The sequence below is a fragment of the Curcuma longa genome, chromosome 7 (genome assembly GCF_044706935.1).
Source record: "Curcuma longa cultivar G26 ecotype Majalengka, Jawa Barat chromosome 7, ITB_CL_G26_1.1, whole genome shotgun sequence".
NCBI classification, from domain to species: Eukaryota; Viridiplantae; Streptophyta; class Magnoliopsida; order Zingiberales; family Zingiberaceae; genus Curcuma; species Curcuma longa.
In genome coordinates this window covers 2,664,552-2,670,877 of record NC_133867.1, presented here as the reverse complement: position 1 = coordinate 2,670,877, position 6,326 = coordinate 2,664,552, and the positions used below count along the sequence as shown (strand labels likewise).

Here is a 6,326-nt window from a genome sequence, read left to right as displayed (position 1 = left end):
ATTTCCATAGGTACTAAAACGAATTACTATAGAATGAGAAAAAGTAATCTGAACAAATATGAAGATGGATTGCATAATGTGCAATAGATATGCATGAAATGACATTGCACAGAAAGCATGTGCCTAGGCTGATGGTGAACATCCTTGTGTAACTACCCAGTAATATTATTCACCACAGGCAAATTAATAAGAGTTGATAAACAAATTTCATAAAACGTGAAAATCGTGCCACATCTACATTAACTCATGCTGTGCACTTATGGAATGAACAATGGGATCTTGATACTGTTGCTAACATATTAATGCAGTGGAAACTCCTTTCTGGCTCTAGTAATCTGATATAGCTTCAATTATGTGTCATGTGAGTGCATAGTGCTTCATATTTTTCAAAAAATAATAAAAATATATCATCTCATGTGGCAAAATCATGAGTTTACATCTGACATATAATATATCAAATTAATCAACTTGAGCAATCAAAATATATAATCAATTATCCTAAATTAATAATTTCATATATAATATTTCGCACATGATTATAAGTAATACATATAATGCAAAGTACATACAATATAACAATGCATGCTAATCAAATGATGCAATTCAGATACATGAAGTTACATGTTGCCCTAAGAAGTATAATGTGACACATCAAGTGAGCATTTCTCAACTGTGCACAACTCCATCAGCACACCCCTCACATCGGCTATTGACGATGCCACAAAAACGCTAGACAACATTCACAATATATCCTCAAAAAATCATATAACTAAACTATAACAAAGTCTACAAACATCTCTCATGAATATAGGTACAAAATAGTAAATATATAGCAACCTAAAGAAAAGGGAAAAAAAAATATTGTGCAAAACTCTAAATCTCAATAGTAGTGATGCCCCGTAGCAATAGTAGAAACTCTCTGGTATGAATCTCTATGTCAACTCCTATGCATAGATGCATTGATGTACCATCAGAAATGTTCTCCCACAAATTCATAGAGGAAACAATTATAAAATCAGATAAATTACACAAAATCATCTAAAATCCTTCTATAAACCAAAAATAAAGACCAATTCTCCTTAATAAAAACTTTTTAAAACTTACCTTAATAAACATAACAAACTTTTTAAAAATTCATAAAATAAAATAAAAATTTAAGACCCACAAATTTTAAAAACAAGTCCTAAATTTTATCCTCGATTTTAAATTGCATCATTGATGGTCTAAGGATAAAGTTGGGTGGATCACCCAGATCAACCAACAGTGCTACTTTAGCATAAAGTTGGAACTTTGTGATCTCCCATTAAAAAAATGATAATCCCAGTAGCCACATCTCTGGGGGTGGCCGGCCCGGTCCCACGGAAGTTTCCCACCGACCGCCAGGGTAAATCGGGAAGCGCAAACGATGGCCAATCCAGATGCCCAGGGGTAAATCGGGAAGCGCAAACGGTGGCCAATCCAAATGTCCAGGGGTAAATCGGGAAGCGCAAACGGTGGCCAATCCAGATGCCCAGCATCCTTTGATTGCGTTCCCCATTTGGAGGAAAATTCCTGCAAATACGCCGTAGCTGGGGATCGAACCGCGGGTCCCTGAGTTACAACCCGGATGTCCTACCGTTGCACCATTGCCCCGGGGACTGTGATCTCCCATTAAAGATAGAATGCCTAGTAATCATGGACCTATACTATCTCTAATCATTTGATCTCTAGTTAGATAGTGCTTAATCATCACAAATCCACATGTCAAGGACATGCAACGATGCAATTGAATCAGCAATAGTAACTATTCAGTCTTGAACTGCAATGGATACATGGGATTGGTAATTGCAAGCACATTCCATCCCCCTGGAGATCCTTATTACTAAAGGAGTTATTTGCCAAAATAACTAAACTCTTAACACTAAATGAATTTTTAATTCAAAACCTCTATAATTTATTTATAAAGATTCTCACTACACAAAATCTCCATTTGATAAATTAAATGACAGTAAATTTTAAGCTTTGCAGATAGTAATAATGCCTATAGAACAAAACCTTAATTGACTCCAAAAAAATTAAGATCCAAACATAGTAACACAATGCATCATTTGAGCTTGTCCATTTCTCCAATATAATGTTTAGCCATCTCAAGCTTCTGAATTTGTGCCACAATTTATTAGCAATAAAACAGACTATAGGTCCTAATCATTACTCTCTGATTGAAAAAGGCACGTGTTAGAATTCAATCCTAATTAATAAAACTCTGAAGTACAGAAACTGCACTTGATATTCATCTACACCACAATGAAGGCTTCTTCGAAAATGTCATACGGGTAACAGAACTTAAACATCATATTCTGGTTGTAATAAGCTCACACTAGCATGTACTGAGATAACAAGAGATGCTGACTTATGCTGCAAGGTAGACAATGTGGAGATACATGCTTCAGTAGCAATGATTGATATAGCAGGTAATTGCACTAAGATACTTGTATTCATCCAAGAAGAGTAATTACCTCTTTCTATACATAAATATATGCTGCATTAAGCATGTATGGAAGAAATATTACAGAAAGATATGATCTAGTACAGAGCTCAATGACAGTTAAGATCCGCAAACTTGACACCAAATAGTTAGGACTCAGCTTGCTATTGTTGTAAACTAAGCACACATGGGTCACATAATGAGCATGTAGCAATCCCAATTACTGAACATGGATGGCTTCCACATGTTAGGCACGTATAGTCAATGAATGAAAAAACCAGAAGATTATACAACATAGTGGATATGAAGAATTTTAGCAGGTAGACCAAAATAAAAATGCTATACTTACACGTCTCCGCAAGAGTATCGGCAACACCTGATCAAGATAATATTCAGAAGAAGATTTTCTCGGAGGGCGCATTGTGTATGGAGGTTTTTCCATTGACCTCATCACTTTGTCTGGTATTCTTTTAATAATAGTGACATCTTTTGAAAGGGAGGAAATGAACCAGTCAACATCAAAAATATCAACAAAATCACTGCAAATAAAGAAAATGATCTCATTAAAGGCAATGATGTATGCATTTAGAAATACAAGTCATATTTCAGCCATATTGCCAACCCACCTCTCATCTTTCCAAAAAGAATGATGATCAAGTTCAGGAACAACCAATGTGGCATTCAAAATCCAGGCTACAACAACAGCATCTGTTATCTATTCATTTGGCAAGTGACATGAAAACAAATGTTAACAGTTCTTTCCATAGAAGAATGTAAATGTACATTCAAATGCAATCATTCTCTGAAGTTCAATTTATTATCAACGTCTTCTAAGTATAAAAACATAGCAGTGAGGGATAATAAAATATTTCACTCTGTTGAACCAATAGGATCAAGTTTTTTTTGGGAGATTGCAGCATTGGTGATGGAACAAGCATGAAGTATAAATTATGAAGATGTTCATCACTTTTTCTTTTCAAATAGAAAGTAAGATGGCAAGTCACATGCAAGCCTAACATATTCAAATTTTACTTCTAAATAATGCCTGACAAACCAAGACAAACCACATCATGGTGACAACAAATTAAAGAAGGCAAGTAAAGAAAAAGAGGGTCACCCCTGTTCTCTGTTGATTTAGTCCTCCACTGGTTGCAATTAGTAGGTAGCCATTGGATTTGCTCTCTTGTATTGCAGCTAAATTACACAGAGAGAATAAATAAAGATACAGTTGCCATTCAAAGTCTGAATAAGGAATACAATGTTAAATAGATGCATAACCACAGCCAAATGCATAGATTTACTGAAATACCCCATACAAAAGATCTGGTAGAATAAAGGCTTAAGATTACAATTTATCTATAAAATATACAAAAGCATGTAGACTAAGATGGTCATCCTTTTATTATGAAGAAAAACATTGTCTTACCCTTGTAAATTTCAGAAGTGAAATTTTTTAGGAAGAAATCTCATTGCAATTAAATGTCAAAATTTATCCATTCCATTCAAAAAACCTCCAACAAACAAGGAATCATAAACAATTTTAACAAGATCACAATCCATTAGAGCTAGCAAACTTATTTTTTGTCTTGACCATAAACAATTTTAACAAGATCACAATCCATTAGAGCTAGCAAACTTATTTTTTGTCTTGACCATGAGGTGACCCTAAACCACATTTGATGTGAAACTAGTCCTGTTCAAAGTAGGAGCAACAAGCAACAAGGTTAAAACTTCATGTAACATAATATTTTCCTTAAATTATATATGGTATTAGAGCTACTTATACGGTTTCCAAAGTAGTATGCCTCTTAGGAGGAGGTCAATAGCCTCCCCCTCATCCAACAACTCCCAAGGATGCATCCGTTCTGAGCTTTGTCTCTTCCCAGCTCTTGTTAATGCTTCCTTTGAAAGCCACCACCATCCATCTCTTCTTTGCATTCTTATTCTCCTTAATCTCAATCTAGAAATAACAACCTAGTCTCCATTTCGCTTTTGGCCAATGTCACAAAGTGGACCCTTCTAGCATTGCCTTCAGAGTGAGACATCACCACTTGTACAAGCTATCTAGATGCGTCAACAAGAAGAGTGCCCACATGCATCAGTTACCATAGACACTAAGTTGACAAATGACTTGTCTCTAGCCATACCTACCATGCTCATATCGCCTAAAATTAAATTTTTGTCACCCTCTAGGGTGCAACCAAATTTGCTACCGGTGATCTCCTTTGAGCAGTTTACTAGAAGCAACAAGATGGTGGTTACCACTTCGAGATTCCACGATCATGCACTTGAACACTGTCCAAGACATACCCTCACCTTTGATGTTCGATTAGCTCTCTCTGCTTTGTGGCAAGACATCCTGGGTGGTAAACTTGGCGATACACATGTATTTTAAACTTATAAGAATATGAGAGTTTCTGCAATAGTTTGAGGAATGTGTTTGGGATATTTGTAATTCATTGATAAGTTACTCATAAGCTTAAGCTTCAAATCAGCTAAAATCACTAACAAAAGGAATACAGGACTTATACAAAATACATCTTGTAAAGTTAACTATTTCAAAAGTAAACTGAGCTAAGGAAATGAGAGAAAATCTCAAAGTACGAAGAGGAAAATTTGACATAACTGATAGTAACGGCGTGAAGAAATTACCTCTAAGATGGGGGCTTCTATTGCTACAACCGTAATAGAGATTTCTGATTTCTGATTTCCATATATTTCTTGGCTCCCTGTATCTGACCTGCAAATGGAAAAAGTCTCATGGTACCAGCAGAAATCCCATTTCAACCAAACGTAGTGATTTTTTAAATCATTATTCTGGTGTTATTCGTCTTGTTGGATGAATAATTAACTACTTTGAGAAAATTACACCATTCCATTTCCTTTCTGTAATAGACGAAATTGTGTTTTAAAGCGGTAAAGTATGAAGACTAATAATTCTACGTTCTGCAAGGAAAGGTTAAACGAGTAACTATTCATACTACATGACAAATGGAAAGCAAAAACACCATAGAGTAAAAGAAGACTAGGAAAAACAAATAGCTGAAGCATTAGGAACCCATAGCCAAAACCGAAGGAAACTTTTTTAAAATCATTTTATTACTTTACCCTTTTGGTCTGCCACCGTGCACGATCCGCGACCACTCGAGGTCGGCGGCAATCTGACCGGTGAACAGCGAAACAAGGCCGAGGCTAAAAAGCATCGCGCCGCATAAAACCGAGCGCGAGACCGCCCTCTTTTTCCGGTAAAACCTGGCGGTACGGAGCCACCTTTTGGGGTCGAGCAAGGGCACGCAGAGCGGCGACACCCTCTTGACACCCTGGAGATTTAACTGCTTCACCATTCTCTCAACCATCAAGTCATGACTCCACCACACTCCCATCAAACCCTAAAAAGATTCAATTGAATTCGCAACCTTGCTCTGATACCATTGTTGGGTTCTATTACGAAATTAAACATAAAGATATAGGGGGGAAAACCCACTAGAGATCTATGCGAATGCTAATTAGTCGTTTGTATAGAAATTTTCCTTTAGATACGCAAATGTTTTGCGTATCTAAGGTATCCACACGAGCATAGCGACCGCCCATCTCATGAGCACAATTGGAATCTTCTGTAACCCATGTCGTAGTGCTAGCTACTATATAAAAAGAAAATTGAACCCTAACTTTTAGAGTTGGCACGTTCTTATTAGATAATATCGTGCTCGAAAATTGTTGTCTCATTAATAAGATATTTTCCTTTTATTTTATGTTCATGCATATCCAATATGCAAATGAAAATATGAATGTAGATATAAAACCGTAGTCTTTATTTGGTTTGGGCTTATTTGAAAAACTCAAACTCATATTAGATTAACTC

The 6,326-nt window shown here is 36.1% G+C and overlaps 1 pseudogene; it reads right to left on the bottom strand.

Annotated features, from left to right (window-relative positions):
- Window positions 1–2,083: 2,083 nt before the first annotated feature.
- Window positions 2,084–5,820, bottom strand: LOC141831780 (O-fucosyltransferase 29-like; annotated as a pseudogene).
- Window positions 5,821–6,326: the final 506 nt, after the last annotated feature.